Source organism: Oncorhynchus mykiss, chromosome 4 (genome assembly GCF_057628025.1).
Source record: "Oncorhynchus mykiss isolate SJ-2025 chromosome 4, ASM5762802v1, whole genome shotgun sequence".
NCBI classification, from domain to species: Eukaryota; Metazoa; Chordata; class Actinopteri; order Salmoniformes; family Salmonidae; genus Oncorhynchus; species Oncorhynchus mykiss.
The window spans coordinates 43,414,058-43,426,919 of record NC_143025.1 but is presented as its reverse complement, the minus strand read 5'-3'; positions in this window follow the sequence as shown (position 1 = coordinate 43,426,919).

Genomic DNA, 12,862 nt, shown 5'->3' with positions numbered 1-12,862 from the left:
TAAATCCTGTAGCTAGGGAGTGCTCAATGTAGGTCTCCATAGCCTTGGTCTTTGGTCCCGGCAGAGAGTAGAGACTTCCCCGGGGCAGCGTGATGCTAGGGAGAAGAACAATTCTGCAGTCATCGGGGCGTTGCGGCGGAATGGAAGTGGCCTGGGACGTGCTGAACACCTCCCGGAGAACCTGGTGCTCCGTAGGAATGGAAGAGAGGTCCGGAGCAACTTCCAAGCCCCCAGGAAGACGTCCCGGAGCAGCTTGCACCGACTTCAGACAATGGGCTTGGCAGGACGGACTCCAGCCCATGATAGCACCCGTAGACAAGTTGATGAGGTCGCTGTGATTCCCTGACACACTTAGATTGATGGGAGTGCTGTTATGGGTGACCCGACTTATAGAGCTGCCCGTCCAGTGCTCTAACATCCATGGCAATGGAAAGGGGCTAGCCAGTGTGGCATCCAAAAAGCTCTCATCAGCCCTAGAGTCAATTCGGACCCGGAGAGATTTGGACTAGTTTCCTCTCAGCAGAATTATATGAAAAGGGGTGCGAGTAAGGGAAGCAGAAACAGTCCCTCGGCCGTCTTCGGTGACTCCCGAGGAAGGTCGGGAATCATCGGGTGCTCTCTGCAACGGAACCGTCAGGGACTTGCGGGATGACTCAGAGGCGAGGTGGAATCCCTGGACGTGCGAGCGAAATTGAATTTCCTCTCGATCCGTCATTCCCGCAATCGCCCATCGACGCGGATGGTCAAAGCGATGAGGGAGTAGGTAACTCCCGAGCAGCAAGCTCATCCTTAACCTCCTCTGAGACGCCGTGCAGGAACATGTTGAACAGTGCTTCCACTCACTCTCCACTGCCAACGTGCGGAAATCCACTGCATAGTCGGCCACTCGGTGGGCATCCCGCCGGAGCTGGATTAGCTTCCGGGCAGCTTCTTTCCCGGAGAAAGGGGCATCAAAAACCTTCCTCACCTCTCCCGGGAACCCCTCCATTCTCACGCACATGGCCGGCTGTTGATCCCATATGGTGGTAGCCCAGGCGAGTGCCCTCCCAGACATCAGTGTGACGAGGTAGGCTATCTTGGAGCGATCCGAGTGGAAGGAGGAGGGATGAAGCTCGAAAATGAGGACACACTGAGCTAAAAACATCAGACAGGCTCTCCATTAAAGCTTTCCCGGGGAGGTAACCGGGGCTCCCGGAAAGGTGGAGTAGCTAGGGGGCAGCGCTGCTAACTGCCGACTTACTGAGGGGCGGTGGGGTTACTACTGTGCCAGACAACCTGCGGAATTGCTCCAGCAGAATGTCCAACACCCGGTTATGGCTCTCAGCCAACGTTTGGACCCCTTCCATAAGACCATGAAGCAATTCCTCGTGCCTATCAATTTAGGCTCCTTGGCAGGAGATGGCGTTGCGCAGCTGGCCCGGGTCTAATGGGTCAGTCATGGCCAGTTCATACTCTCAGGTATGGTTAGAACCAGATGTAGACACGTTGAATTAACATTGGTTTAATAATCCAACAGGGGCAGGCAATAGACAGGTCAAGGCAGGCAGGGGTCAGTAAACCAGAGGTGGGGCAACGGTCCCTTATGGCAGGCAGGTTCAGGGTAGACAGAGGTCAATCATCCAGAGGACGTGGCAAAGGTACAGGTCAGCAGGCAGGCTTAGGGTCAGGCAGAGTGGTCAGGCAGGCATGTTCAGAGTCAGGACAGGCAAGGGTCAAAACCAGGAGGGTGAGAAAAAGAGAGCAGGAGCTGATAACAAAAACGCTGGTTGACTTGACAAACTGGCAACAGACAAACAGAGAACACAGGTATAAATACACAGGGGATAATGGGGAAGATGGGCGACACCTGGAGGGGGGTGGAGACAATCACAAAGACAGGTGAAACAGATCGGGGTGTTTTTTTTGTTTTTTTTTCACCTTTATTTAACCAGGTAGGCCAGTTGAGAACAAGTTCTCATTTACAACTGTGACGTGGCCAAGATAAAGCAAAGCAGTACGACACAAACAACACAGAGTTTCACATGGAATAAACAATCATACAGTCAATAACACAATAGAAAAGTCTATATACAGAGTGTTAAAATGAAGTAAGATTAGGGAGGTAAGGCAATAAATAGGCCATAGTGGTGAAATAATGACAATTTAGCAATTAAACACTGGAGTGATAGATGTGCAGAAATAACTATGGGGATGAGCTAGTTGGGTGGGCTGTTTACAGATGGGCTATGTACTGGTGCAATGATCTGTAAGCTGCTCTGACAGCTGATGCTTAAAGCTAGTGAGGGGGATATGAGTTTCCAGCCTCAGTGATTTTGCAATTCGTTCCATTCATTGGCAACAGAGAACTGGAAGGAATGGTGGCCAAACGAGGAGTTTGCTTTGGGGGTGACCAGGGAAATATACCTGCTGGAGTGAGTGCTACGGGTGGGTGCTGCTATGGTGAGCTGAGATAAGGTGGGGCTTTACCTAGCAAAGACTTATATGTGACCTGGAGCCAGTGGGTTTGGCGACAGATATAGTGCAAAATGTCAGTCAAACCTTTCCAGGATTTGAATCAGATGGGGATATGTGAAAACATACTCACTGATAAGAGAGAAAGAAATGAGTACCATACTGTATTATCTCACACGGATGGAATGATGAAAAAAGTCCAAGTGATAACACTGATTAGATTTTAATTAGAAATAAATTCTCATAACTTTGAAGGGGTCTTTAGTGTTTATTCCAGATGGTTGAGACGTTCAGTGGGGTGTATTATGTATTAAATGTCTACACACTCCACTGCTCAGGGTCAGCTAAAAGATCATACATAACTGGTTGAATTGGTGGACAACTCGGAATAGCCCCGTATAAGGACAGCTCTAAAATTGAATTTATGCATAGCGATCTGGAGCCGCTATGTCAGCGAACTTCAGTGCACATCTGTCCTACTCGTGTTAATCAGCTATACATTTGGGTCATTTTGTTTATTGAGCTGTGTAAAAATGTAAAGTTCACAATGCAACGTATATACAGTGTGGTCCGAAATGATTGACAAATCAAGATGAGTAATAATGACTATATATAAACTCCCAGTAATTGATTTACCAACGTTTTGGCATCACTGTGCCTTCTTCAGGGTAATGTCATGAATACTTGAACCAGGTTATGTAGACAAACAGTGCAATTAGTGCAACCAATGACAATAGTGAGAGGTGTGTCATAATGATTAAGTTAATTTGAATGAATTAGTGAAACTGTTAAAAAAAACAATAGTTTATGGCATATTAAATATTAGGCTACTGTTAAATAGAAACATAATTGAATATTGTACATCATATTAGCATCAATATACATTATTGTTTAATTCAATTTCACATATTGTTTCATATTTCATTTCATATTTGTTACATGTAATCTTTTGGTTCAACCTTAATGTATAATGAGCATCATCAACAGGGAGAACATTTTAGGTGTATGCTAATAAGCTGTAGATATAATATATGAATTTATAAAACTTGTTCATAAAATAAACAATTGTTCAAAAGAAGGGCCTGAGATCAAAGTCAATATTCAGACCACTAGGGGTCATTGGTTTTAGATGGGATATCCAGTATGCCTCCCTTTGTAGTAGTAGGATGTCGTTGTTACCTCCTCTCCTTGGTAGAGCAACATGTTCAATGCCTGTGTATTTGAGGGAGGAGTTTTGATGGTTAGCTTCAACAAAGTGCGATGCTATTGGATAGTCAATGTTCTTACACCTGATTGAGCTGCGGTGTTCAGCTATGTGTTGTTCTAATTGTCTTTTAGTTTGTCCTACATAGGCTTTTCCACATGAACAGGTGATGAGATAGATTACTCCCTTGGTCTTGAATGAGATGATACCCCTAACAGGGATTGTTTGACCTGTTTGTGGGTGTCTGAAGAAGGATGTTTTTATAGTGCTATTTCACTGTGGCATGAGCCACATTTGTAGTTCCCATTTGGGATAGGTGTCAAGAGTGTCTAACTGGGCTCAGGGGGCATGTCAGATCTCACCAATCTCCAATATGTGACCACACTTATAGACCACCAGTGGGGGTTCCTTGAAGAGGTGTGCAATTTGTTTGTCTGATTGCAGAATATGCTAATGCCTTTTCAGGATTGCTTTAATTTTCTCCGAACCCTTGGTGTACTTAGTACAAAAGACGGTTGCGTTGTTTTTCTTCTTTTGTTGACTATTTAGTAATTCCTCTTTTGGTATTTGAGATATTTTCATAATTGGAGCATCAAGAGTTTTGTCCTTGTAGCCTCTCATTTAGAATTTGTCATTTTTTTAGCATTGCTGTCATAATCTGTCTGGTGGCCACAGATTAATTTAACCCTGCATAGTTGGCTTTGGCTATATGGTAGACCATTCTTGAGTGGAAAGGGATGCATATTATCAGCACATAGCAAGGTATTGTGGTATGTGGGCTTTGTGTATAAGTTTGTGCGAAATGCGTCATTCTCTTTGATGATACATAAATCCAGGTAGTTTATTTTTCTCTCATCAGTCTGCATGGTGAATTTGAGGTATTCAGAGCATTCTTTTAGTAGAGTTTGGAATTCATTTAGTTCCTGCTGACTTCCTTCACACACACCCCTCACTATTGTCATTGGTTGCACTAATTGCACTGTTTGTCTACATAACCTGTTTCAAGTATTCATGACATTACCCCGAAGAAGGCACAGTGATGCCGAAATGTTGGTAAATACAAAATATATTACTGGTAGTTTATACAGTGGGGAGAACAAGTATTTGATACACTGCTGATTTTGCAGGATTTCCTACTTACAAAGCATGTAGAGGTCTGTCAATTTTATCATAGGTACACTTCAACTGTGAGAGGCGGAATCTAAAGCAAAAATCCAGAAAATCACATTGTATGATTTTTTAAGTAATTAATTTGCATTTTATTGCATGACATAAGTATTTGACTACCTACCAACCAGTAAGAATTCCGTCTCTCACAGACCTGTTAGTTTTTCTTTAAGAATCCCTCCTGTTCTCCACTCATTACCTATATTAACTGCACCTGTTTGAACTCGTTACCTGTATAAAAGACACCTGTCCACACACTCAATCAAACACTCCAACCTCTCCACAATGGCTAAGACCAGAGAGCTGTGTAAGGACATCAGGGATAACATTGTAGACCTGCACAAGGCTGGGATGGGCTACAGGACAATAGGCAAGCAGCTTGGTGAGAAGGCAACAACTGTTGGTGCAATTATTCGAAAATGGAAGACGGTCAAGATGACGGTCAATCACCCTCGGTCTGGGGCTCCATGCAAGATCTCATCTCGTGGGGCATCTATGATCATGAGGAGGGTGAGGAATCAGCCCAGAACTACACGGCAGGACCTGGTCAATGACCTGAAGAGAGCTGGGACCACAGTCTCAAAGAAAACCATTAGTAACACACTACGCCGTCATGGATTAAAATCCTGCAGCACACACAAGGTCCCCCTGCTCAAGCCAGCGCATGTCCAGGCCTGTCTGAAGTTTTCCAGTGACCAGCTGGATGATCCAGAGGAGGAATGGGAGAAGGTCATGTGGTCTGATGAGACAAAAATAGAGCTTTTTGGTCTAAAATCCACTCGCGGTGTTTGGAGGAAGAAGAAGGATGAGTACAACCCCAAGAATACCATCCCAACCGTGAAGCATGGAGGTGGAAACATCATTCTTTGGGGATGCTTTTCTGCAAAGGGGACAGGACGACTGCACCGTATTGAGGGGAGGATGGATGGGGCCATGTGTCGCGAGTTCTTGGCCAACAACCTCCTTCCCTCAGTAAGAGCATTGAAGATGGGTCGTGGCTGGGTCTTCCAGCATGACAACGACCCGAAACACACAGCCAGGGCAACTAAGGAGTGGCTCCGGAAGAAGCATCTCAAGGTCCTGGAGTGGCCTAGCCAGTCTCCAGACCTGAACCCAATAGAAAATCTTTGGAGGGAGCTGAAAGTCCGTATTGCCCAGCGACAGCCCCGAAACCTGAAGGATCTGGAGAAGGTCTGTATGGAGGAGTGGGCCAAAATCCCTGCTGCAGTGTGTGCAAACCTGGTCAAGAACTACAGGAAACGTAGGATCTCTGTAATTGCAAACAAAGGTTTCTGTACCAAATATTATGTTCTGCTTTTCTGATGTATCAAATACTTATGTCATGCAATAAAACATGCAAATACATAACTTAAAAATCATACAATGTGATTTTCTGGATTTTTGTTTCCATCTCTCACAGTTGAAGTGTACCTATGATAAAAATTACAGACCTCTACATGCTTTGTAAGTAGGAAAACCTGCAAAATCGGCAGTGTATCAAATACTTGTTCTCCCCACTGTATATATACTGAGCTATATTGTATCCTCAAAACAATTGGAAAATTAAATTATTTTATAAAAAATACAATTGCTCAGAGAAAGAGACAAGTAATATTTTTTTCTCTCAAAAAGATACTTAAATACAATAGTCAAATATTTACTATTTGGTTCCACCTTCTTAGCATGCAATGACAACATCAAGCGTGTGACTCTACAAACCTGTTGGATGCATTTGCAGTTTGTTTTGGTTGTGTTTCAGATTATTTTGTGCCCAACAGAAATTAATAGTAAATAATGTATTCTGTCATTTTGGAGTCACTTTAATTATAAAAAGGTACATAGGCCTCCTGAGTGGCGCAGTGGCCAAAGGCACTGCATCACAGTGCTAGCTGTGCCACTAGAGATTATGGGTTCGAGTCCAGGCTCGGGAGCTGCCTTGGTGTGGCTGGCTTCCTGGTTGGATGGGCATTGTGTCAAGAAGCAGTGCGGCTTGGTTGGGTGGTTCTCGACCTTCGCCTCTCCCGAGTCCGTACGGGAGTTGCAGCGATGAGACAAGACTGTAACTACTACCAATTGGGGTGAAAAATAAATAAAAAGGAATATAATGTGTTTCTAGACAATTCTAAATTAATATGGATGATCAAATTAATTAGAGATGATCATGAATGAATCATGAATAATGATGAGTGAAAAAGTTAGAGGGTCAATGATCATACCCCTAACCTACTAACCTCTCACCATTACCAATAACAGGGGAGCATGTTTTTGGTATGATCTGCAAATGCATACAACAATTTTGTAGAGTCACAAGCTTGATCTAGTTGGTGAAATGAAATAAAATAATATAAAAAAAAAAATTTAAACAGAAAACTAGTGCGTGCATACAGTAGTGGTGTGGCATATGTATTCACCCTCTTTGCTATGAAGCCCCTAAATAAGATCTGGTGCAACCAATTACCTTCAGAAGTCAAATAATTTGTTAAATAAAGTCCACCTGTGTGCAATCTAAATGCCACATGTTCTCAGTATATATACACCTGTACACTCTGAAAGGCCCCAGAGTCTGCAACACCACTAAGGAAGGGGCACCATTAAGCAAGGGGCACCATGAAGACCAAGGAGCTCTCCAAACAGGTAAGGGACAATGTTGTGGAGAAGTACAGATTAGGGTTGGGATATAAAAAAATACCCAAAACTTTGAACATGCCATGGAGCACCATTAAATCTATTATTAAAAAATGGAAAGAATATGGCACCACAACAAACCTGCCAAGAGTGGGCCACCCACCCAAAATCACAAACCAGGCAATGAGGGCATTAATCAGAGGCAAAAAAGAGACAAAAGATAACCCTGAAGGAGATGCAAAGCTCCACAGCGGAGATTGGAGTATCTGTCCATAGGACCACTTTAAGCCATACACTCCGCAGAGCTGGGCTTTACGGAAGAGTGGCCAGAAAAAAGTAATTGCTTAAAGGAAAAAATAAGCAAACACGTTTGGTGTTTGTCAAAAGGCATGTGGGTGACTCTCAAAACATGTGGAAGAAGGTATTCTGGTCAGATGAGTCCAAAATTGAGCTTTTTGGCCATCAATGAAAACGCTATGTCTGGTGCAAGCCCAACACCTCCCATCACCCCGAGAATCCCATCCCCACAGTGAAGCATTGTGGTGGCAGCACCATGCTGTGGGATGTTTTTCATCGGCAGGGACTGGGAAACTGGTCAGAATTTAAGGAATGATGGATGGCTCTACACACAGGGAAATTCTTGAGGGAAACTTGTTTGAGTCTTCCAGAGATTTGAGACTGGGACGGAGGTTCACCTTCCAGCAGGGCAATGACCCTAAGCATACTGCTAAAGCAACACTTGAGTGGTTTAAGGAGAAAAATGTAAATGTATTGGAATGGCCTATTCAAAGCCCAGACCTCAAACCATTTGAGAATCTGTGGTATGACTTAAAGATTGCTTTACACCAGCGGAATCCATCCAACTTGAAGGAGCTTGAGCAGTTTTGCCTTGTAGAATGGGCATAAATCCCAGTGGCTAGATGTGCCCAAGCTTATAGAGACATACCCCAAGAGACTTGCAGCTGTAATTGCTGCAAAACATGGCTTTACAAAGTAGTGACTTTTGGGGACGGGGGGCGGGGGGGGGGGGGGGGTGATTAGTTATGCGCGCTAACGTTTTTTTGTTTTTTTTGTCTTGCTTGTTTCACAATAAAAAATATTTCGCATCTTCAATGTGGTAGGCATGTTGTGTAAATCAAATTATACAACCCCCCAAAAATCTATTTTAATTCCAGGTTGTAAGACAATAAAATAGGAAAAATGCCAAATTAATACTTTCACAAGCCATATACAACGTATCTAATATATTTAATGATTATTACCATTTCGGACCCCACTGTATGTAATAATAATGCATTTCATTGTAATGTCACCATTTGATCATGACAAAAACATATCTGTGCATATTTGGTTGGCTCAGCATCCAGAATTAATTAGCTATATACTAATTCCAGACATCTGATCACCTGGGGTGATTTGTACATCTTCATTTGTACTATTTTCTACATTGTAGAATAATAGTGAAGACATCAAAACTATGTAATCAGGTGTTAAACCAATCAAAATGTATTTTAGATTCTTCAAAGTAACAACCCTTTGCCTTGATGACAGCTCAAATCATCACTTTGCACACTGTTGGCATTCTCTCAACCAGCTTCGCGTGGATTGCTTTTCCAAGAGTCTTGAAGGAGTTCCAACATATGCTGAGCACTTGTTGGCTGTTTCTTCTTCACTTTGCGGTCCAACTCATCCCAAACCATCTCAGCCTGGAGGTGTGTTCGGTCATTGTCCTGTTGAAAAATGAATGATAGTCCCAATAAGCCAAACAAGATGGGATGGTGTCTCGCTGCAGAATGCTGTGGTGGCCATGCTGGTTAAGTGTGCCTTGAATTCTAAATAAATCACAGACAGACTCACTAGCATACCACCCCCACACTATCACACCTCCTCTTCCATGCTTCACGGTAGGTACCACACATGTGGAGATCATACGCTCACCTTCTCTGCGACTCACAAAGACACGACGGTTGGAATCAAAAATCTTAAATTTGTACTCATCAGACTAAAGGACAGACTTCCACCGGTCTAAAGGCCATTGCTCGTGTTTCTTGGCCCAAGCCAGTCTCTTCTTGTTATTGTGTCCTTTAGTGTCCTTTAGTAGTGGTTTAGTAGTGGTTTCTTTGCAGCAATTCAACCATGAAGACCTGATTCTCGTAGTCTCCTCTGAACAGTTGATGTTCATGTGTCTAACTTGAACTCTGAAGCATTTATTTGGGCTGCAATTTCTGAGGCTGGTAATTTTCTGAGGCTGGTTTTCCTTTCCTGTGGCGGTCCTCATGAGAGCTAGTTTCATCATAGCGCTTGATGGCTTTTACGACAGCACTTTTAGACATTTTTCCGTATTGACTGACCTTCATGTCTTAAAGTAATGATGTACTGTCTTTTCTCTTGGCTTGTTTGAGCTGTTATAATATGGACTTGGTCTTTTACCAAATAGGGCTATCTTCTGTATACCACCCTTACCTTGTCAAAACAGTCAAAAACTGATTGGCTCAAACGCATTAAGATGGAACAAAATTCCACAAATGAACTTTTAACAAGGCACATCTGTTCATTTAAATGCATTCCAGGTGACTACCTCATTAAGCTGGTTGAGAGGGGGAGGCAGAAGAGGGGAGGGGAAGACAAAAAGGTAGAGGGAGGAATGAGAGGAGAAAAAAGGGGTTAGAAAAGGAAGGCAGAACAAGCGAGCGGAAGGAGGGCAGAAGGGTTTGGGGAGAGGAGGGAGAAAGGAGAAAAGTAGAAGAAAGGAGCTGGTGATGAATGAAAAGGAAAGAGGCTGTGACTGATCAGTATTGAAAATCTGTGATGCTGTAAATGTGGTAGAAGTGAACCGGGGAAACGGATTGAAATGTCGGCAATGATGAAGTGTGGGCTGCTGACTCAACCTGGACTCTACCACCGCAGCTCAGCCCTACCGCAGGAACCAGAAAAGTAAAATACACTTGAGTAGCAGTCAAATATCTTGACCTTTCCCCAGCAGAGCTGTAGTAGTCCTGAGTAATGTCTCTCCCTGATGCGCTTAAATGTTCTAACATGAATTCCAATTTAAAGCTTTGGCATGGTATGTTCTGTTCATAATGAAAACACTGTAAATGGCCTTCATTACAAGAAAAAGGTTTAAATGTAAAGGTTCTGATAAAAAAAAAATTAACATTAGTTTCATTATTTTTTAGGACATCATGAAAATATATCAGGGGACTTTACTCAAATCAAATTTTATTAGTCACATACACAAGGTTAGCAGTTGTTATTGCGAGTGTAGTGAAATGCTTATTCTTCTAGATCTGACAGTGTAGCAGTAACTAACAGCTAACATGTAACTATTCAACAACAAATCCTAATACACGCAATCTAGTAAAGGAATGGGATAAGAATATATTAAATATATGGATGGGCAGTGACAGAGTGGCTAAGATGCAATAGATAGTGTAGGATATAGTATATACATATGAGATAAGTAATGCAAGATATGTAAACATTCTTAAAGTGGCCAATGATATTGAGTCTGTAGATAGGCAGTTGCCTCTCTGTGCTAGTGATGGCTGTTTAACAATCTGATGGCCTTGAGATTGAAAAACAGCTTCTATCTCTCGGTCCCAGCTTTGATGCACCTATTGGGGCGGTAAGAAAATTTAAGTGGGTGACAGGTAGGGTGGAGGTGATATGATCCTTGACTAGTCTCTCAAAGCACTTCATGATGACAGAAGTGAGTGCTACATCATGCAGGCCAATAACTAAATCTCAGTCAAATAGGCCTATGTTGTATTGATTTCATTTAAAAAATCTGAATCACGGCTTTAAACAGCAGCATGCTTGTTGTTTTTAATGATTTAGATAGCAGTGGTATATTAATAAAGCGTCATTGTCGAGCCCCCTCAATATCCTTTTTGTTATCAATTTCCTGAGCTGTGGTCTATCATCAGACACAGATCTCATTAACATCTTCTAACAGATGGTAGATTCCAACCAAGCCTCAAGGACTCAATGATGGGGAGCAGATAGCATCGATCCAAAATCTATTCATAAACATAATTTGAGGGTGACAACAATCCTGAATGGCCCATACAGGAGGAGAGGTTGGACATCCATCTGCCAGCTCTCAGATAACAAATCTTACCATCATATCAACACCAACCCTGAGCTCCTCTTCAGCCATGTAGGGGCAAACTGAGGGCTGTTAAATCACAAGAGCAGTCAAGGGTGATGTGATGTCAGCCGTTTTGTCGAAAACTAAACCAATCCAAGAGGTGTGTGGAGGTCACTGAGAGGATGTGGCTAAACTAGGGCCAAACAATTATTACAACAAGAGTAGACTGACACATTTCAGAAGAAAGTTATTTATTTCTGGCCATTTTGAGCCTGTAATCGAACCCACAAATGCTGATGCTCCAGATACTCAACTAGTCTAAAGAAGGCCGGTTGTATTGCTTCTTTAAAACTTGTTAGAGCTAGGGTCCTTTTTTCTCAATTTCCGCCTGACTGACATGCCCAAAGTAAACTGCCTGTTACTCAGGCCCAGAAGCCAGGATATACATATAATTGGTACCATTGGATAGAAAACACTTTGAGGGTTGTAGAAATGTTAAAATAATGTATGAGACTATAACACAATAGATATGGTAGGAGAAAATCCAAAGACAAACCAACAGGAAATGTGTATTTTTTGAGCCCATGCTCTTACAATGGAATGTATAGGGGCATATGCAAATCCAGCTCCCAGATTGCAATTCCTATGGCTTCCACTAGATGTCAACAGTTGTTGTTCAATGTTTCAGGCTTGTTTCTTCGCAAATGAGGAATAATTATGAGTTTTACTACAGGGACTCAGAGTTGGAAATCAGTCTGTGCACGCGCAACGAAGAGGACACGCACCTGCTCATATCATTTTCCTATTGAACATACTACTTTCCGTATGAAATATTATAGTTTAATTACATTTTAGGGTACCCGAGGATTGAATAGAAAGGTATTGACTTGTTTTAACAAAGTTTAGGGGTAGCTTTATGTATTCCTTTCTCTGCATGTTGAACGAGTGGATTACTCAAATTGATGGCGCCAACTAAACAGTTTTTGGGATATAAAGAAGGATTTTATCTAACAAAACGACACTACATGTTGTAGATGGGACCCTTTAGATTGCAAATCAGAGGACGATTTTCAAAAAGTAAGTGAATATTTAATCGCTATTTGTGATTTTATGAAGCTTGTGCAGGTGGAAATATGTTGAAGTGGGGCACCATCCTCAAACAGTCGCATGGCATGCTTTCGCTGTAAAGCCGATTTGTAAATCGGACAGTGCAGTTAGATTAACAAGAATTTAAGCTTTAAACCGATATAAGACACTTGTATGTACCTAAATGTTTAATATCCATAATTTATATAATTATTTATTTGATTTGCGCCCCCTTCAAT